Source organism: Nerophis ophidion, linkage group LG14 (assembly GCF_033978795.1).
Source record: "Nerophis ophidion isolate RoL-2023_Sa linkage group LG14, RoL_Noph_v1.0, whole genome shotgun sequence".
In the NCBI taxonomy this organism is placed as follows: Eukaryota; Metazoa; Chordata; class Actinopteri; order Syngnathiformes; family Syngnathidae; genus Nerophis; species Nerophis ophidion.
In genome coordinates this window covers 35,846,487-35,869,685 of record NC_084624.1, presented here as the reverse complement: position 1 = coordinate 35,869,685, position 23,199 = coordinate 35,846,487, and the positions used below count along the sequence as shown (strand labels likewise).

General features: G+C 38.3%; 1 protein-coding gene and 1 long non-coding RNA gene across 3 annotated transcripts in view; one reads left to right on the top strand and one right to left on the bottom strand.

Annotated features, from left to right (window-relative positions):
- The window catches only part of LOC133568956 (uncharacterized), a 32,785-nt gene extending 13,832 nt beyond the window's left edge, over window positions 1-18,953 (bottom strand). The window contains exons 1-2 of the long non-coding RNA XR_009809712.1: window positions 18,875-18,953; window positions 14,913-15,061 (exon numbers count right to left, since the gene is read on the bottom strand). This is a non-coding gene — a long non-coding RNA (uncharacterized LOC133568956). The remainder of the gene's footprint in view (window positions 1-14,912; window positions 15,062-18,874) is intronic.
- pth1r (parathyroid hormone 1 receptor) overlaps window positions 1-23,199 on the top strand; it is a 213,176-nt gene that overhangs the window by 45,320 nt on the left and 144,657 nt on the right. The window lies entirely within an intron of this gene.

Here is a 23,199-nt window from a genome sequence, read left to right as displayed (position 1 = left end):
CTGCTGTCCGAGCAACTAAGATACTCAATTGTGCACGTTGAACCTACAAACTGTGCTCTCTTAGAACAGCGTGATCGTCCTATAATATAATATAAGGTGTTTTTAAGGTGCCTTCAAGGACTGCTGAACAGAGTAAGACACAAAACCCACCAGAAATTATAAATCATATATTATTTGCCATGCACTTTTAATTTAAATACATTTTGAAGTGCTACAGTACAAACCGATATGTTAGACCAGGGGTAGGGAACCTATGGCTCGCGAGCCAGATGTGGCTCTTTTGATGACTGCATCTGGCTCTCGGATAAATCTGAGCTGACATTGCTTAACAGGATAAGTAATGAATAATTCCACTTGTAATCACACTGTCAAAAATAACGTTCAAAATATAAAACATTCTCATGCATTTTTAATCCATCCATCCGTTTTGTACCGCACCTGTTCATGAAGTTGCGTCAAAAGGTAAGAAGTGATTTATTATTGGTTTGTGTGGGGCTTGCCCTCCTGGGGGTTCTTCAGACCACCAAGCACCGACATGCGAGCCTGTTTCAGGGTTACAATATGGTTTTATTTTTCAATTAGTCTCTCAGTTGCTTTCCAGCAATTGTCTTTTTCTCTTTCGTTCTCGCTCGCGCTCTGGCTCCAGCCCCAGTCCCGTCTCTCCTCCTGGCTGCTGCTTATAACAGAGCGACAGGTGATTAGATAACAAGGCCCTGGTGGGCCGTCTACACACCTGTCGCTGATTTCAAGGCCGATCCTGGCAACCCCCCGCTTCGCTGCAGGCCTGCAGGCCATGACCCCTCCACATTTAGCTTCAGAATAACAATGTTATTACAAAGAAAAAGATTCCTATTATACTCTAGAAATGTTGGTCTTACTTAAAAATGCACGTGTTTAGTTGTGTTCAGTGTTAAAAAAATATTATATGGCTCTTAAGTAAACACATTTTAAAATATTTGGCTTCTTGGCTCTTTCAGTCAAAAAGGTTGCCGACTCCTGTGTTAGACAATACGAGCTTAGTCATTAAAACATTAAAAGCTAAGACTAAAACACTAACAGTGACGCATGAGAAACACAGAACATGCAAAATAGTGTTTTTTTCTAACAGTGTGCCTATTTATTTTTGTTATTTTTTTTTATAAAACACTAACTTGGTCCTAATATTTCTGTGTACTTTGTGAGCACATTCAACAATATTGCGATGATAACCGTGACATTTGTGGTCACCGTGAACGTGATTGGAAATGTTCATATCGTTACATCGCGAACGTAACAGCTGAGATTGATGGAGTCAAGGCGAGTCTTTGAATACTACAGGCGACTCTTGACCATGTGACCAGGGAAAGAAAATAAACTTTATATTCTGCCCTGTGGATTATCACATATTTGTGCTCAGCTAAAATTGCAACATAAGCTGCAGGGGTGAACCTCTCCTTTCCCTTTTAATTTTTTTTGCTTGTGCGTTTTTAATGATATTGAGTTCTCGTCTTGACAACCAAACACCTGCAGCACGCTCGCGGTGTTATCACGGTGGTGTCAAAGCCGCTGGCATGTGTCGACCCTTTGACCTACGCTTCCTATTGCTAGTTTCAAATATTAACGTTTTATTTTCTATGTGGAACAATCATGGGCGCAATTGGTCGATTGCATCTGCAGGGATTTGCATTTTATTTATACAGGAGGATGCAGTGCATCAATAATGGGCTGCAGATCTCCTCCTGGGTGGCAATATGCTGGGAATCCTTTGTGGAGTTGACATGTGAAAATTCTCAGCTATGCCTTTTTCTATTGACCGATCCTCCTCCCACTGTTTCTCTAGAGATCGAGTTTCAAATAAACAGAATTCTTCAACCCCGCTTGCACCACCGAGCTTTTGCTCAACAATTTTAGATAGATGTTAGGTCCCTAGAATGAACACGAGCTGGGAGTTGGAGCAGTTGTTTATCAGAAAAATGTTTAAGTGTCGAATGGATTAAAGCAGGGGTGGCAAACATATGGCCCGCAAACAGGATTCATCCGGCCCGCGGGATGAGTTTGCGAAGTATGAAAATGAACCTGAATTTTTTTAATGAAAGAAATGACTGTTCTAAATGTGTCCACTGGATGTCGCAATAACAATTATTTGTATCTTTGTAGATGATGCCGCATATGTACAAAATAAACCACATGAAGTTTGTACATCAGTCGAGGAAAATGATCAAATTACAAAAATAACATACAGTAATGTGATCTTGATAATATTTTTTGTATCTTTATAGATTAGATAGACGCAGAAAATAAGTACAAGAAATATAAAAACAAGCTAATTGGTATACTACGAACATCTAAGAGGGAATACTACAGTCAATTATTAAACAAGAACAAACAACATGAAAGCAACATGGGGCATCCTAAATAGCATCATCAAAAATGGTGCTAAGAAAGATTACCCCCAGTACTTTCTAGATGGAAATACAAAAAATGACAATATGAACGAAATAGTTGAACGTTTTAATGATTACTTTGTTAATATCGGAAAAAATCTGGAACAAAGAATTCCAAATGCAGATGATGGGTCAGTTGAGAACTTGAATGAGCTCATAGACAGAAATCCCAATTCCATGTTTCTTAAAGGCCTACTGCAGGGGTGCCCATTACGTCGATCGCGATCGACTGGTCGATCTCGGAGGGTGTGTCAGTCGATCTCAAGCCAGGCATTAAAAAATATACATAAAAATGAGCAATCATCAATCATACCAAGACTTCACTTTCGTCAGTTGTTTGACATTCTCGGCACCCGAGGATCTTGTGAGATGACGCTGGCTGCTGCAAGCTCATAATTAAGAAAAAAATCACTAACAGGGCGGACGCAGAGAAACACATTTTATTTCTAGAGACTCCGTACCTACTGTCAAAACTCTAAAGACCGACAGCACAGTTCCTGTCTTCACCATAAAAGACCTGTTTCATCCTGCCTGTGCTAACAAAATAAGTCTCAGAAAGCTAGGGTGCACAAGCTAGCAAGCTACGGAGTTTGATGCCAATGTATTTCTCCCCCTCCCTCAGCGACCGCTTTCTCACTTGCTTGCCCACCCGCACACTCACTGACGTCACTCACCTGCTGCCAGACATTAAAAGGCCACACACATATGCTACTCTCATAACAAAGTGTTTAAAAAGGAGTATGCAAGTTGGACAAATGAGATGCCAAATCCAACCACTTTCATGTGGTATTGGACAGAAAGGAGGACTTTTTTTTTCCTCCATTTGAAAATGCGGAGGTTATCAGCACCACTGTCTAATTCCAATCAATGCAAGTCATCAGAATCAAATACACCAACTTATATTCCTTTCTTCATGAAAGAAAGGAATCTATGTGTGTTAAACATGCTTGTATTATCATTAAACACCATTAACTTGTTAACAAAAATGTCTCTTTCATAAATAAATAAATATAAATTATAAATAGGAATGAGGTAGATCTCCTCGACTTGGTCAATTAAAAAGTAGCTCGCCTGCAGAAAAAGTGTGAGCGCCCCTGGCCTACTGAAACCCACTACTACCCACCACGCAGTCTGATAGTTTATATATCAATGATGAAATATTAACATTGCAACACATGCCAATACGGCATTTTTAGTTTACTAAATTGCAATTTTAAATTTCCTGAAAGTTTCGTCTTGAAAACGCCGTGTAATGATGACGTGTACGCAAGACGTCACGGGTTTTTAGGAAGTATGAGCGCTGCACACACACACAGCTAAATGTCGTCTGCTTTAACCGCATAATTGCACAGTATTTTGGAGATCTGTGTTGCTGAATCTTTTGCAATGTGCTCAATTAATATTGGAGAAGTCACAGTAGAAAGATGGAGTTGGGAAGCTTTAGCCTTTAGCCACACAAACACATGGTGATTCCTTGTTTAAAATTCACAGAGGGGAAACTTTACTATGGATCAGAGCGCGGTGAAGCACACATGAATCAGGACGGAATGTCAACCAGCAGGTTTTGGTGAGAAAATTGTGTTTAAAAAGTCGCTTCTTACCGGAGAAAAGCTAAGCTTGAGCTGTCCATAGCTGCCGTCGACTCACGTGGAGACACCCCTCCGACTATCAGGTACTGTTACCCTCACTAAAACACTAGCAACACAATAGAAAGATAAGGGATTTCCCAGAAATATCCTAGTAAAGGTGTCTAAAAACATCGGAATCAGTCTTAATGCAATCGCGTTTTTTTTTCTAGTCAGTCGCTATCAATATCCTCAAACACGAATTGTTCATCCTCCCTCAAATTAATGGGGAAATTGTCGTTTTCTCGGTCCGAATAGCACTTTTTGTTGGAGGCTCCCATTAAAATCAATGTGAATATGTGAAGAGCACTCACACTTGTGACGTCATCGTCTGCGACTTCCGGTAGAGTCAGGGCTTTTGTCTTAGCACCGAAAGTTGCAAACTTTATTGTGGATGTTCTCTAATAAATCCTTTCAGCAAAAATATGGCAATATCGCAAAATGATCAAGTATGACACATAAAATAGACCTGCTATCCCCGTTTAAATAAGAAAATCTCATTTCAGTAGGCCTTTAAGAAGGTGAGAAAAAAAGAAGTAATCAATATTGAAAAAAATTGTAAATCTAAGACCTCAACCGACCGTCATGGAATAGATATGGTAACGATAAAAAAAGTTACAGAAGACATTTCAGAACCTCTTACATACATCGGTAACGTATCATTTCTAACCGGCAAGATCCCTGACAAAATGAACATTGCAAAAGTTGTACCAATTCATAACAATGGAGACACACGTCAGTTCAATAACCACAGACCAGTTTCATTACTTGCACAATTCTCCAAAATCATGGAAAAACTATTCAATAGCAGTTTACATAAATTCATCAACAAAAGTGGGAGACTTGTGGAGAACCAATTTAGATTTAGAGCAAATATCTCAACATCAATAGCATTAATTAAAATAACAGAGGAAATTACCAGCAGACGACTTTTAGTTGTGTGTGTGCAGCGCTCCTATTTCCTTAAAACCTGTGACGTTTTGCGTATACGTCATCATTACGCAACGTTTTCAAGACGAAACTCCCGGGAAATTAAAATTTGTAATTTAGTAAACTAAAAAGGCCGTATTGGCATGTGTTGCAATGTTAATATTTCATAATTGATACATAAACTATCAGACTGTGTGGTGGGTAGTAGTGGGTTTCTGTAGTCCTTTAAGAGGCTGTTCAAATTAATAGTGCCTAGAAAGTACAAAGAAGAATTATGAGAAACACTTTCAACCTTATTGAAAATAAGATATTCTTCATCTCAGTATGTTGGTAATGACTGAATTAATTAATTACATGTTACAGAACTGTTGCATTACTCATTTACAGATGTCATTTTACTATTTTGCTGTAAAAAGAGTCAGTAAATGAATGTATATATTTGTGGGCGCTCTGACGCGGGAAAGGTGTAGGATTAAATACGTTTTTTTTCTTCCTACTCCTTTTCGGACATGATGTGATGTGATATGAATTGTCTGATGTATTGTGTTGTGAATGTGCTCCAGTTTGAAATAAACTAAGAAAAAAAGAAAGATTGAAAAATAACACTATTGAATTGACTGATGAACATTTTCACATAATTAATTAAAAAAATATAAATAACGATAAGTATATATACATATATACCATTAACCGCAACAGGTAAGTGCAAAAAAAAAAAAAAAACAACCTCAATAACATTAGGATTTGTGCAATTTCAATATGTGCTCGTTCTATTTTTAAACAAATTTTAAAAAATCTAAAGTAGTATTTATTTTTAAGTTATCTTGCTGTAATTTTACCAGTTCGACCCACTTGGGAGTAGATTTTTCTCCATGTGGCCCCCGACCTAAAAGGACTTTGACACCTCTGGGTTAAAGTTAAGAGGGATTCCAGAGAGTTTTTACAATTGGATTTGTTGCAAAACACTGCAGCTGATTATTGCTCAGTAGGCATGCAGCTCAGTGTGAACGCCTTTCGCATCCTTTCACCAGCATTTTCACCCACTTAATATTCAGATGACAAAGTGTTGAGCGTTCCTTTAAGAGCACAGACGTTCTGCATTAAAGCATAAAACGCGTGTTATTGCTGTCTAGCCACCAGACAATATCAGGAGGAAGTCACAGTTTTAATGCGCAACAATGTACAAACAAAAAGAACATCAAACATTTTTTTTTTTTTTTTTTTTTTTAATCAAAACTGGGAACTGATCCTTAAACTGATGATGGAATCTGTTAGTTCTGTCCCTTGCTTGCCAAGAAACAATGAAGTGACCCAACATGCATGCAATACACACTTTGGGGGTCAACGTCTCCTGCTGGCCCCACTATGGACTGGATTCTCACACTACTATGTTAAATCCACTATGGACTGGACTCTCACACTATGTTAAATCCACTATGGACTGGACTTTAACACTATTATGTTAAATCCACTACGGACTGGATTCTCACACTACTATGTTAAATCCACTATGGACTGGACTCTCACACTACTATGTTAAATCCACTATGGACTGGACTCTCACAATATTATGTTAAATCCAGTATGGACTGGACTCTCACACTACTATGTTAAATCCACTATGGACTGGACTCTCACAATATTATGTTAAATCCAGTATGGACTGGACTCTCACACTACTATGTTAAATCCAGAATGGACTGGACTCTCACACTACTATGTTAAATCCAGTATGGACTGGACTCTCACACTACTATGTTAAATCCACTATGGACTGGACTCTCACACTACTATGTTAAATCCACTATGGACTGGATTCTCACAGTACTATGTTAAATCCACTATGGACTGGATTCTCACACTACTATGTTAAATCCACTATGGACTGGATTCTCACAATATTATGTTAAATCCACTATGGAATGGACTATCATAATTTTATGCTAGATCCACTATGGACTGGACTCTCACAATATTATGTTAAACCCACTTTGGACTGGACTCTCACAATATTATGTTAAATCCAATATCGACTGGAATCTCACAATATTATGCTAGATCCACTATGGACTGGACTCTCACAATATTATGTAAGATCCACTACGGACTGGACTTTCACAATATTATGTTAGATCCACAATGGACTGGACTCTCACAATATTATGCTAGATCCACTCGATGTCCATTGTACTGGTTGCCCATTTGCGGTCCCCACCAAGGTTTCTCATTGTCATCCCACTGGGGTGAGTTTTTCCTTGCCCTGATGTGGGATCTGAGCAGAGGATATCGTTGTGGCTTGTGCAGCCCCTTGAGACACTCGTGATTTAGGGCTATATAAGTAAACGTTGATTGATTGATTGAAAATCTCACCCTTGACACCAAATTACCCTCTGTTAAAGGCCTGCTGAAATGAGATTTTATTCAAACGGGGATAGCAGGTCCATTCTATGTGTCATACTTGATCATTTCGCCATATTGCCATATTTTCGCTGAAAGGATTTAGTAGAGAACATCCACAATAAAGTTCGCAACTTTTGGTGCTGATAAAAAAGCCTTGCCTTTACCGGAAGTCGCAGACGATGACGTCACCCGTGTAAGGGTGAGGGCTCCTCACGTCCTCACATTGTTTATAATGGGAGCCTCCAGCAGCAAGAGCTATTTGGACCGAGAAAACGACAATTTCCCTATTAAATTGAGCGAGGATGAAAGAATCGTGGATGCTGATACTGAGAGCAAAGGACTAGAAAAGATAAAAATAAAGTAAAAAAAAAAAGGCGATTGCATTGGGACGGATTCAGATGTTTTTAGACACATTTACTAGGATAATTCTGGGAAATCCCTTCTTTCTATTGTGTTGCTAGTGTTTTAGTGAGATTAAATAGTACCTGATAGTCGGAGGAGTGTGTCCACGGGTGTCTTGAGGCCAGTGCCTGAGGGAAGTCACGGCCGATACAAAGGCGCAAACTCTACAGATCTCCGGTAAGAGGCGACTTTTTAACACAATTTTCTCAACCAAACCTGCTGGTTGACAAGTGGTCGGGAACCATGTTCGCTTGACCGCTCTGATCCATAGTAAAGCTTCACCTCCGGGAATTTTAAACAAGGAATCACCGTGTGTTTGTGTGGCTAAAGGCTAAAGCTTCCCAACTCCATCTTTCTACTTTGACCTCTCCATTGATTGATTGAAAAAATTGCAACAGATTCAGCAACACAGATGTCTAGAATACTGTTTAATTGCGTGATGAAAAGAGACGACTTTTAGCCGCAAATAGTGCTGCGCCAATATTTCATTACAGTCCGTAACGTCACGAGCACGCGTCATCATTCCGCAAAGTTTTCAACAAGAAACGTTGCGGGAAATTTAAAATTGTAATTTAGTAAACTAAACTGGCTCTGTCATCCGGGAGGAACTCAAAGTAAAGCCGCTGCTCCTTCACATCGAGAGGAGCCAGATGAGGTGGTTAGGGCATCTGGTCAGGATGCCACCCGAACGCCTCCCTAGGGAGGTGTTTAGGGCACGTCCAACCGGTAGGAGGCCTTGGGGAAGACCCAGGACACGTTGGGAAGACTATGTCTTCTCCCGACTGGCCTGGGAACACCTCGGGATCCCCCGGGAGGAGCTAGACGATGTGGCTGGGGAGAGGGAAGTCTGGACTTCCCCGCTTAGGCTGCTGCCCCCACGATCCGACCTCGGATAAGCGGAAGAAGATGGATGGATGGATGGATATATAAACTATCAGACTGCGTGGTCGGTAGTAGTGGGTTTCAGTAGGCCTTTAAGGATTATCAATATTGAAATCACAATTATTCACTATGTTAGGTCACCAGCGCTCCCCGCGACCTCAAAGGGAATAAGCGGTAGAAAATGGATGGATGGATGTTAGGTAGTGTTTCCCGCAGGCCGGCATTTTACTGGCTCATATAACATGAAATAGTCTAAAAATGTTATTCATAAATTTAAAGACAATTCGTTGTGTTTTTGTTCATAATTAGTATTAACATTTTATCTTTTTATTATTACATAATGCCGTCCCCAGCATGCACCATTGAAACAACTTTGAGAACGTGTCAAATTAAGTCAGACCCAGGGCTTGGCGATATGGCCTTTTATTAATACCTCGATTTTTTTAGGCCATGTCACGATACACAATATATATCTCGATATTTTGCCTTAGCCTTGAATGAACACTTGATGCATATAATCACACCAGTATGATGATTCTATGTGTCTACATTAAAACATTCTTCTTCATACTGCATTAATATATGCTCATTTTAAACTTTCATGCAGAGAGGGAAATCACAACTAAGTCAATTTACAAAAACTGTATTTATTAAACAGTTATTAAGCAGTGGCATAAACATTCATGTCATTTCCAAAACAGAAAGTGGAAGATTGTCATTTTAAAACCAGCTATTAGTGCACTTTTGAGCATGATGTCACCAAGATGACATATCAAAACATTAAATTAAAGTGTACTTTTTGTACAGAACGGCACTATAATAGTTAAAAACAAATAAAGTGCACTTTTGTGCATGATGTCACACAAGATATTTCAATAACTGTCAAATAAAAATGAGCTGCATAATAGGTTCCAGCGGACGTTATCTCCTTCTGTTGACTTTTTTTTTTTTTTCATACGGTGTTGATCTGGAAATAGTTGCTTCAGCATTTTGTTGGTGTGGCACCGAACGGAGATGTTGACATGCAGAGTTTCAAGCACTCTTCATTCTACATTAGCAGTTCTGCTACTTTTTGTAGCAACGCTTTTGCCGCCAGACGATGGATCCCGTGATGTTTTTCTTGGTAATTAATTCTTCCTCCATTTGTTACCAGATTCTCACCTTCGCTCTCTCGTATTACCACCCGCACCTCACCGTTAGCATCACAGCTAACGCAACCTGTCTGGTCCGTGGGAGCGTGTGACGTTGCACGCATGACGTATGTAAGAAGGTGCGCTTGGTTTATGTCTGTGAGGAGAGACAAGAAAGAGTGGGAAACGCCTGTAGTGTAATGCCCTCAGCTAAAAGCAACTGTGTGAAAACATATACTTGAATATCACGATAGTCATTTTCTATATTGTGATATATCGATCGCCCAGCCCTAGTTAGACCTGAGCAAAATACGGCCCACGGGACACATGCGGCCCATCAGGAATTTCAATCCGGCCCGCCGGACATTGTACTTCAGGGGTGCAAGATACGTCGACAGCGAGGTAGATCACATGGCACAAAAAAAAAAAAAAAAAATCGTCTTAAGAATCAGCCCTGACTGCACATGCACAAACAACTACCGTATTTCCTTGAGTTGCCGCTGGGGCACTAATTATTTTTAAATCCTCTTCTCACTCCTGCGCTTACCTAGGCATGCGGTAAAAGTAAGCATGCGCTAATTATTTTAAAACCTCTTCTCATTCCGGGACTTACCAAAGGTATGCAGTAACAATTTGAGTGTGATGTAAACTTGGATCTTAAATCCTACTGAATAGCTCTTAATTTTCTTCCCTTTATGCGATTTCAAATTACCGGTATTGAAATCAACCTCCTCCATTTTGAAAATAATGACAGGGGAAGTGTCACGAGTTTGACCAGGCGGTAATACTAAGCATGCGCTAATTATTTTGGGAAGAGAGTTTGACCCGGCAGTAATTCAAGGCAGGCGCATACTATATGCCCTGCGGCATTTCAAGGAAATACGGTATGCCAAATGTGCCAAAACTATCAAGCCAGCTAGCCAGTTACCAAGTTAGCCTCCATTTTATAGCCTTTGTTTTGTTCTCTAAACTTAAGAAAGGGTATAAAAATGAGTGGAGGAGCTGGACCAAGCAAAAAGCCCAAAACGTATCACTTTCTTACAGAATGGGAGGAGTTTATTTGTTTCACAATATCCTTTTCGAAGTGCATATGCCTCATCTGTCAGACTATCGTTGCATTACCAAAGAAGGGGAATATGGAGCGGCATTTTCAGACTGTTCATAAAAACTACGACACCCACTCCCCACCAAGGTGAAGGAACTAAAATGCCAGTTGTCCGGGCAGCAGTCATTTTTCTCACAGCTAACTTAGAAAGCGAAAGCCGTCACCGAAGCATCATTCCGCATGAGTCATTTCATTCCATCCAGTGCATGTCATCAGAGTAGGGTCATGACAAAGAAGGGACATAGTTAATTGTATTATGGAATATGGACTCATTCAGTTTTGCAAGGTACATTGTACATATAAAGAATTCTCAATACATTAATAAATATATGTTTTGCATTTTTTAGTGGGTAGATCATTTCGTATTGGTCATTTTATAAGTAGCTTGCATGGTGAAAAAGTGTGTGCACCCCTGTTCTACATCATTTTTTTTTAGACCTTAAACATCGCCGCCATAATGATGTGCAGTGGTGTTTTTAAATGACCGTAAGTCTTGAACTATAGAAAGTATTTCAACGGTTGGAATCTGCGTGTTTGAGTGTTTTACCAGTTATTACGGTAATCTACGTCACAGCAGCTCAGACGAGGAACAAAGCAGAGTGGGCGGGGTTTGTTTTCAGCGCAGCCAGCCTGAAACGCATGTCAGAAACAGATGCGGAAGCGAATTAGTACAACAAATGTCTGCATAAAAGTGACAATATATAATATTGTAAGTGTTTATTAAGCTTTGCATTCATGTTTTGCTGTTTGTTGCATTTTTGTTGTGTTTTGCTTGATTGTAAACGATGTCTATCGAGAAGCTGTTCTGAAGTAAAAGAGGAGCGACGTTCATTTGTTGTCAATATTCAGTGTTTTATCCTTCATTAGTTAATATTGTAAATCCCACTTTTTTATATTTTCATGTACATTTTAGATGTCTCATTCAGTAAAAAACAGTAAAATTCCATTCCGTTTTTTGAGGTGGTCTGTTTTTAGAATTCTATCGGACATTGAGACTTTTGGTATTAGTGTTCCTGGAAAAAAGGGACCCACACATATAGTGTACAGCAGATTTTTAGACATAAATGTGTACATATAATTTATACACTAGCGGTGTAACGATACGTGTATTTGTATTGAACCGTTTCGGTACGGGGGTGTACCGAACTAGTTTCTAATCTAAAGTCTTAACAAGCTGCTTTGCTTCTTCTGCCTCTGTCTCAGCACCCAGCATTGTCCCACCCACACATCCATCTGATTGGTTACATATATAACGGTAACAGCCACTCAGCAGTGGGTATTCAGAGCGCATGTAGTAAATGCTTCAGCGTCGAGCAGATAGGTGTTTAGCAGGTGAGCAAAAGGCAGCGTACTCTCCCCAAATGATAATAAACACCTCCCTGTCCACTACTAGTAACATCACGATGAGCCCGTTGACCTTCTAGAAACTTAAACTGCAGCTCAGCTTGCTCACAGTTCTGGCTTGAGGTGAAGGCTAATTCGCTTTTAGCGTAACGTTAGCTCATTTTGCGGTGTGTGTGTTTTACAGATAGAAAAGCTTTGCATGGCAGGGTCCCTGCTATCACATCAAATCAACTAAAGGCTTCCCAAATGCTGGGATGAATTAAGCATGATGAGTTGTCTTTTTATTTAATCTGAGCAACAATTTGAGGCAGTATAATGTTGATTAATGTGGGCAGAATTATTATAGTGTTCCCAATGTTAAGAGGATAAAGCCATTGTTTACAAATCTGGTACATAAATAACCAAAAAATTTGTATTTTGTTGTTATCTTACTGTACCGAAAATGAACGGAACCGTGACCTCTAAACCGAGGTACGTACCGAACCGAAATGTGTGTACCGTTACACCCTTAATATACACACATGCACATTAGCCCCCCAAACCCATTTTTTCTCTCAATGTGCCCCCCCGAGTCAAAATATTTGCCTAGCTCCGAAATAAGTCATGACATTGAGCAACTCACTTTTTGATGGTTTGACGTTTGATGACGTATAACCAATGTTGTGCTTTGATGTTGACTTGACACTTTAATTAACCAATATTTTTCTACACAAATATGTTGAAACAACAGACTTTTTGATGACGTTTATTCAATGTCAGGTTGTGATGTTGATTTGACTATTGAAATTTGGTCATTTCCCAATCAACTTTGTTTCAAATTACAGACGCAACTATTTTGCAACTTTGTTTTGAAATCAGTTTTAAAAGACATGTATGTATAATCAACTTAGTATCAATGTCTTTTTCCTTGCTGGGTTAGCTCGTTTTATTCATTTCTAATGTTTTTTTCAGGGTCATTAAAGAAAGCCACGTTCCGTGGGTGGATCAGGTGTCATCAAATGAACATCCCCGCTTGACATGGTCATAGTTTTGATTGTTTGAAGTGTGAAACATGTATATTAAATGATTATTTACCATACTGATTGCACATACTCACATGGAAGAGTCATTCATGGTGCAATTACCTGGATTCATACACAAAGCTGTAGGGAGTGCATGAATTCCAATGAGAAGCAAGTCTCGCCAAAATGTTGGCACTTGACGGAAAAGTGTCTCTAGACTCTAATTAGCATGATGATGATTTACTTGTTAGTCTTGCCAGTGCCACTCCAGCTAGACAAGCAGGGCAGCCTGTTGTGCTGGCGTCCTCACCTGTCGCTAAGGCTGGGCGATATACTCAATATATCTCGGGTTTGTCTCTGTGCGATATAGAAAATGACTATATCACGACATTCTCACGGAGTTGCTTTTAGCTGCGGGCATTACACTGCATGCGTTTCACACTCTCGTCTCTTCTTCTCACAGAGACGTAAACCGAGATGCAAATTCTTACACATGTCATGTGTGCGACGTCACACGCTCCCGCCGAGCAGAGAGGTAGCGACATGGTAAAGTTAGCTGTGATGCTAACGGTGAGGGGCGGGTGGTAATACGACAGAGACATCTGCGGTCCTCTCCAAGGTTTCTCATTGTCATCCCACTGGGTTGAGTTTTTTCTTGCTCTGATGTGGAATATGAACCGAGGATGTCATTGTGGCTTGTGCAGCCCTTTGAGACACTTGTGATTTAGGGCTATACAAATAAACATTGATTGATTGATAATATCTTATGATAATTAAACATACATTTCCTATTGCAATCAAAGAACAATGTTGGCAATAAATAAAATAGTGAGCAGACCAGACAACCACTCATTCAGTAGTAAGTAAGCAAATTAATTTGGCTGCGGACGTAAGCAGTAACAGTTTGTCATTTCGCATTGTCAAAAACTATGAGGGACAAGCGGTAGGAAATGGATGGATTATTAAATATTTGCTTATTTACTGTCAATGGGCTTCTCTGTCTGCGATAAGGTGGAAACTTTTCCAGGGTGTACCCTGCCTTCCGCCCGATTGTAGCTGAGATAGGCACCAGCGCCCCCCGCAACCCCAAAGGGAATAAGCGGTAGGAAATGGATGGATATATAAATCAAATCTTTTATTATAATTATAATTATTAGAATCTCTGCCCGATTTCTGTTTTAACATGATCTATCTACACTTCTGTTAAAACGTGTATATGGAATAAGCGGTAGAAAATGGATGGATGAATATATATAGATATATATCTATATATACCACAAATTTGGGTATTAATCCGATACCAAGTAGTTATGGGGTTATATATATATATATATATATATATATATATATATATATATATATATATATATATATATATATATATATATATATATATACACACACACACACACAATAAGCTTATTGTTGAGCCATTACCATCTCACTATGTTCGTTTGATACACATACACATACACACATACACACATACATACATATACATACATACATACATACATATATACACATATATATATATACACACATACATACATACATACATACATATCTCAAACAAACATAGCGAGATGGTAATGGCCCAACAATAAGCTTATACACACACGCATTTCTTGTTGGTGCGCTACAAAAACAAAAAAGGAAATTCATTTTACCTTTTGTGTAGGAACATTTGTAGCATTGTTGAATACTCGGAGTGACAAACGAGCTGCGGCTTCATGTTCAGTGCCTCTTTAAAATGGCTGTGCCCTTGTGTACAGGAAGTGATGTCATCAAAATGGCAGTCTCTGGTGGCTTTAAGCAGCTTGCAAAATGAATGACAGAACAAAAATAAATGAAGCCTTGGTACGACGAGAAATGGTTCACACAGAGGCTCTTTAGTTGCAATGTAAACGTTCGTAAATGGAAGAGGACGCAAATGGAGGCGTTCGTAAATCGAGACTCCACTGTATATAATTTTATTTGCCATAGCCTTAATTCTAAATGTACTAATTATATTATATGCTATTGTGTTAGTTATTATCCAGTTTTGTATTCGTACTAAAAAAATGTTTGTTAAAACAAAGACATCCCATTACATCAACTTTTTTTTTTGTATTTAAATATTGAAAAAATTACTTCTGTTTTTTATGAATGCTTGTATCATTTGAATGAACAAATGATGCACACATTGATCATATGTTGTGAATGCATTCTGTGCATTGACTACTTTAAGTCAGGTGTGGAAATATATCCCGCAAAATAAAAATGGTTGCTAAATTGTGGCAAGTGTATTCATTTTTGTGAGATATCGAAAGGGACAAGAAAATGGATGGATGAATGAATGTATCTGGGCTAATCCTCCAATTGATGTGTGGAAAGAGGATTTCTTGCCCCCAGCTTCTTGTCTCAATACATTATTAAGAAGACAAGGCCAGGCAAGCCTTTAGATGATTCTACCTTTTTTTTTTTTTTTCCACTGTGGTTTGTTTTAATTAGGACCTTTTCCTTGTGATTTGCTCTATTTCCTTAGCAGCTTCGTGGGAACTACTGTACACATTATATATGTAACCCCCTGCAACACAGCCTGGGTTAAGAAAGAACGTACATACATACTGTACATCAAGGGTCACCAACCTTTTTGAAACCAAGAGCTACTTCTTGGGTAATGATTAATGCGAAGGGCTACCAGTTTGATACACAAATAAATTGCCAATTTACCTTTAATACATACATACATACATACATACATACATACATACATACATACATATATATATACACACACACATATATATACACATATACATATACACATATATATACACACACACACATGTACATATATATACATATATATATATATATACACGTACATATATATACATATACATATATATATACATATACATATATATACATATATATATATATATATATATATATATATACATATATATATACATATATATATATATATGTATATATAAAGGGTATTTCTGTCTGTCATTCCGTCATACTTTTTTTTTCCTTTTACGGAAGGTTTTTTGTGGGGAATAATTGATGAAAAAACACTTAATTGAACGGTTTAAAAGAGAAACCATGAAAAAAAAATAAAAAATTTTGAAGCATAGTTTATCTTCAATTTCGACTCCTTAAATTCAAAATTCAATCAAAAAATATGAAGAGAAAAACTAGCTAATTCGAATCTTTTTGAAAAATTTTTTAAAAAGAATTTATTGAACATCATTAGTAATTTTTCCTGATTAAGATTAATTTTAGAATTTTGATGACATGTTTTAAATAGGTTATAATACAATCTGCACTTTGTTAGAATATATAACAAATTGGACCAAGCTATATTTCTAACAAAGGCAAATCATTATTTCTTCTAGATTTTCCAGAACAAAAATTAAAAAAACATTCAAAAGACTTTGAAATAAGATTTACATTTGATTCTACAGATTTTCTAGATTTGCCAGAATGTTTTTTTGAATTTTAATAATACGTTTGAAGAAATATTTCACAAATTTTCTTCGTCGAAAAAACAGAATGTAAAATGAAGAATTAAATTAAAATGTATTTATTATTCTTTACAATAGAAAAAATAATTACTTGAACATTGATTTAAATTGTCAGGAAAGAAGAGGAAGGAATTTAAAGGGTAAAAAGGTATATGTGTTTGAAAATCCTAAAATCATTTTTAAGCTTGTATTTTTTTCTCTAAAATTGTCTTTCTGAAAGTTATAAGAAGCAAAGTAAAAAGATAAATGCATTTATTCAAACAAGTGAAGACCAAGTCTGAAACATTTTCTTGGATTTTCAAATTCTATTTGAGTTTTGTCTCTCTTAGAATTAAAAATGTTGAGCAAAGCAAGACCAGCTTGCAAGAAAATAAATACAATTTAAAAAATAGAGGCAGCTCACTGATAAGTGCTGCTATTTGAGCTATTTTTAGAACAGGCCAGCGGGCTACTCATCTGGTCCTTACGGGGTACCTGGTGCCCGCGGGCACCGCGTTGGTGACCCCTGCTGTACATACGTACATTAGGCCAGTGTTTTTCAACCACTGTGCCGCGGCACACTAGTGTACCGTGAGATATTGTTTGGTGTGCCGTGGGAAATGATGCAATTTCACTTAATTGGCCAGAAAAATATTTTTTTGCAAACCCATCCATCCATCCATTTTCTGCCGCTTATTCCCTTTTGGGGTAGCGTGGGGCGCTGGCGCCTATCTCAGCTACAATCAGGCGGAAGGCAGGGTACACCCTGGATAATTATAATCCGCAAACAACGTGCCTCTCTGGAGATCAGCAGAGTAACCAAGTAATACTCTTCCGTACCAGTAGGTGGCAGCAGGTAGCTCATTGCTTTGTAAGCCTACTTTGAGACAAGCGAATTGATGATGGTTATGGTTTGAAGTCATATCCATCAATTAAGTCTGGTATTTGATGAGAATGACTTTACATTGTCAATATAGGCTATTGAGTTTCGTTTTTATAATTTTTTGCTGGTGGTGTCTGTCATGTATCGGTTGCTCGGGTCACAGGACAATACCGGAACCATTGCAAGGGGAACTTAAGGACGGGGTACACAGGATATGATGACATGTGTTGTGTGTTGGACACTTGGAAGTAGAAAAAGTAAGAGTGGGAATGAATGGCAGAACAAGACAATAAGCTTTCTTTTGGTGTGTTGTTAAGCTTAGATTGCTGATAAGTGAGGGCAGCACGGTTGAACAGGGGTTAGTGCATTTGCCTCACAATACGAAGGTCCTGAGTAGTCCTGAGTTCAATCCTGGCCTCGGGATCTTTCTGTGTGGAGTTTGCATGTTCTCCCCGTGACTGTGTGGGTTCCCTCCGGGTACTCCGGCTTCCTCCCACCTCCAAAGACATGCACCTGGGGATAGGTTGATTGGCAACACTAAATTGGCCGTAGTGTGTGAATGTGAGTGTGAATGTTGTCTGTCTATCTGTGTTGGCCCTTTGATGAGGTGGCGACTTGTCCAGGGTGTACCCCTCCTTCCGCCAGAATGCAGTTTAAATAGGCTCCAGCACCCCCCGCATCCCAAAAAGAGACAAGCGATAGAAAATGGATGGATGGATGCTAATAAGCGGTCCACCCAAGGATGGGATAGTGTCCCCCTGGTGTTTTCAATGAAAAAATGTGCCTTGGCTCAAAGAAGGTTGAAAAACACTGCAATTGACATAGCGCATGACCAATTTGAAGGGCATATTGAACAAAGAGAACGTTTGTTTTTTTTTGTTATGCAAAGAGTCACACCAGTTTTTGCACAATCCATGTTTAATAAAAGGGCTGTCAAAAGTTAAATCTAAGCACGTGTCTTACTAAATTGTGAGAATTTGACAATTGCATAATTCACTGATTACTGTATTTTTTCGGAGTATAAGTCGCACCTGCCGAAAATGCATAATTAAGAAGAAAATGAACATATAAGTCGCACTGGTGTCACGGAGAGGGGGGTCGCAGCTTACTGCGGGGTCGTTGATTTAAACATGATTTAATTTTAACTACAAAAAGTTACAAACAAAAAGCGCTCACGGCAGAGGCACAACTTGGGCTAAGGAACAAAACTAATGCATAAACAGACTATGAACATAAATAAAACAAAACTTACTTGGCATGGGATGAAGCAGGAAACTACGGCAAGGCAGGAATAAAGTCAGCACAGAGCAAGAAAAGGTCACAATGACGCCCAGGCCGACCGACAGACAAAGACCCGCTTAAGTAACAGTGACATGATTACACAGGTGCGTGCGTCCAAATGAGCAACAGGTGAAACCAATGGGCAGAGGTGGGTAGAGTAGCCAGAAATTGTACTCAAGTAAGAGTAAATAAATGATAAATGGGTTGTACTTGTATAGCGCTTTTCTACCTTCAAGGTACTCAAAGCGCTTTGACACTACTTCCACATTTACCCATTCACACACACATTCACACACTGATGGAGGGAGCTGCCATGCAAGGCGCCAACCAGCAACCATCAGGAGCAAGGGTGAAGTGTCTTGCTCAGGACACAACGGACGGGACGAGGTTGGTTCTAGGTGGGATTTGAACCAGTGACCCTCGGGTTGCGCACGGCCACTCTCCCACTGCGCCACGCCGTACAGTTACTTTAGAGATTTATTACTCAAGTAAAAGTAAGGAGTAGTCACCCAAATATTTACTTGAGTAAAGTAAAACATATGTTGTGAAAAAAATACTCAAGTACAGAGTAACTGATGAGTAACCTGATTACGGCAACAAATAATGCACAAAAACATAAAAATAGGAATGAGCAAATTCAGAGCCAGGAATATCTCTTAAGCAACTAAAACAATATAATATATATAAATAATAATAATAGTACATTAAAATAAAATAAAAAAAATTGCACATTAAGCCACAATAACTTAACAGCACCATAGCCTCAGTAGGCATTCATTGATTTGATTGATTGATTGATTGATTGATTAAAACTTGTATTAGTAGATTGTACAGTACAGTACATATTCCGTACAATTGACCACTAAATGGTAACACCCCAATAAGTTTTTCAACGTTTATCAATTAGTTAGTAAATGACCAAGTCGAGGTGATCTACCTCATATATACATATACATACACACACATATAATTTATACACACACATATATATATATATATATATATGTCTTGATTGGATTATCCAGAGAATAGTGCTCGATACCGTGGTAGAGCGCAATATGTAGGTGTGGGAAAAATTACAAGACTACTTCGTCTCTACAGAACTGTTTCATGAGGGGTTCCCTCAATCATCTCCTGATATATATATATGCGCTCTACCACGGTATCGAGCACTATTCTCTGGATAATCCAATCAAGACATATATATATATATATATATATATACATATACATATATATATATATATATATATATATATATATATATATATATATATATATATATATATATATATATATACTATACACACATACATTTATATATATATATATATATATATATATATATATATATATATATATATATATATAATTTATATAATTTTTATTTTGCCATTTTTGTTCACATGTTGAAGGTGTTTTAATGAATATACATGCATGTTTAACATATAGATTCCTATCTTTCATGAAGACAAGAATATAAGTTGGTGTATTACCTGATTCTGATGACTTGCATTGATTGGAATCAGATGTTCACGTTTTCAAATAGAGGAGAAAAAAAGTTCCTCTTTTCTGTCTAATACCACATGAAAGTCGTTGGTTTTTGGCATCTTATTTGTCCAGCTTCCAGATTCGTTTTTATACACTTTACAAGAAATACTTTGGCGGCAAATTTCGTGGCTTGCTAGCTTGTTTGCGCTGGCTTTCGGAGACTCTTATTTTGTTAGCGCAGGCGCGATGGAGCGGCACTTTTATTGTGAAGACAGGAACGTTGCGATCAGTCTTTAGGCTTTTGACGGGAAGTACGGTTGAAATAAAAAGTGTCTTTTTTACTTTACACTTTTGATTGATTGATTGAAACTTTTATTAGTAGATTGCACAGTACAGTACATAATCCGTAAAATTGACCACTCAATGGTAACACCCCAATAAGTTTTTCAACTTGTTTAAGTCGGGTCATGTGACCGCCTGGCTCTGTTTGATTGGTCCAACGTCACCAGTGACTGCATGTGATTGGTGAAACGCAGGCATGCGTGGATTCTACTTTGAAGCTCTGTCATTAACCAAAACAAACATTAATAGATCGATAAAAAAACGTAGTGAGGAGCTAGCTGAATGTAGATAAATGGAACGGAGTAAAAGTAGCGTTTCTTCTCTATAAATATACTCAAGTAAAAGTAAAAGTGTGTTGCATAAAAACTACTCGTAGAAGTAAAATGTATCCCAAAAGTTACTCAAGTAAATGTAACGGAGTAAATGTAGCGCGTTACTACCCACCCCTGCCAATGGGTAACCATTGAAACAAAACAAGGGAGTGAAAAAAAACAGGAACTTAAAGGGGAACATTATCACAATTTCAAAAGGGTTAAAAACAATAAAAATCAGTTCCCAGAGCCTTGTTTTATTTTTCGAAGTTTTTTTTCAAAATTTTACACCTCCCGGAATATCCCTAAAAAAAGCTTTAAAGTGCTTGATTTTCACTGTTTGCGATGCAACTGTCCATTTCCCTGTGACGACGTCATACAGTGCTGCCAATACAAACAACATGGCGGTTACCACAGCAAGATATAGCGACATTAGCTCGGATTCAGACTCTGATTTCAGCGGCTTAAGCGATTCAACAGATTACGCATGTATTGAAACAGATGGTCGGAGTATGGAGGCAGATAGCGAAAACGAAATTGAAGAAGAAACTGAAGCTATTGAGCGAATAGCTATTGACGCTATTCGGCCATAGTATGGGTGTACCTAATGAAATGGCCCATAGCATGGCTGCCTTATTAGCATTGCCGGTAAAATGTGCGGACCAAATGATCAGGACTTTCGCATCTTGTGACACTGGAGCAACTTAAATCCGTCGATTGGTAAGTGTTTATTTCGCATTAAATGTGGGTATCTAGTTTCAAATGTACATACAGCTAGCGTAAATAGCATGTTAGCATCGATTAGCGTAGCATGTTAGCATCGATTAGCTGGCAGTCATGCTGCGACCAAATATGTCTGATTAGCACATAAGTCAACAACATCAACAAAACTCACCTTTGTGATTTCGTTAACTTAATCGTTGCAAATGCATCTGCAGGTTATCCATACATCTCTGTGCCATGTCTGTCTTAGCATCGCCGGTAAAATGTGCTGACACTCTGGCACATTCAATGGGGGTCTGGCGGAAGATTTCTTGCCAGTGGTGCAACTTGAATCCCTCCCTGTCAGTGTTGTTACACCCTCCGACAACACACCGACGAGGCATGATGTCTCCAAGGTTCCAAAAAATAGTCGAAAAAACGGAAAACAACAGAGCTGAGACCTGGAGTTTGTAATGTGAAAATGAAAATGGCGGGTGTGTTACCACGGTGACGTCACGTTCTGACGTCATCGCTACAAGACCGATAAACAGAAAGGCGTTTAATTAGCCAAAAATCACCCATTTAGAGTTCGGAAATCGGTTAAAAAAATACATGGTCTTTTTTCTGCAACATCAAGGTATATATTGACGCTTGCATAGGTTTGGTGATAATGTTCCCCTTTAAAGAATCCAAAGGTCAAACAGCACCTGGTATTCCTAGGCAGTCTCCCAACCAAGTACTAACCAGGCCAGACACTGCTTAGCTTCGAGAACTAACGAGATCGAGGATGCTTAGGGTAGCATGGCCATACCAACTCATGATCAGACATGACAACTGGAGTACAAGTCGCATTTTTTGGGAAATGTATTTGATAAAACCCAACACCAAGAATAGACATTTGAAAGACAATTTAAAATAAATAAAGAATAGTGAACAACAGGCTGAATAAGTGTACGTTATATGACGCATCAATAACCAACTGAGAAGGTGCCTGCTGTGTTAACGTTACATATTATGGTAAAATTCAATCAAATAACTATAACATATAGAACAGTGGTTCTCAACCTTTTTTCAGTGATGTACCCCCTGTGAACATTTTTTTCATTCAAGTACCCGCTAATCAGAGCAAAGCATTTTTGGTTGAAAAAATTAGATAAAGAACTAAAATACAGCACCATGTCATCAGTTTCTGATTTATTAAATTGTATAACAGTGCAAAATATTGCTCATTTGTAGTGGTCTTTCTTGAACTATTTGGAAAAAAATAAAAATAACTAAAAACCTGTTGAAAAGGTGAAAAGTGATTCAATTATAAATAAAGATTTCTACACATAGAAGTAATCATCAACTTCAAGTGCCCTCTCTGGGGATTGTAATAGAGATCCATCTGGATTCGTGAACTTAATTCTAAAAATGTCTTCACCAAATAAAAAAATCTTTAACATCAATA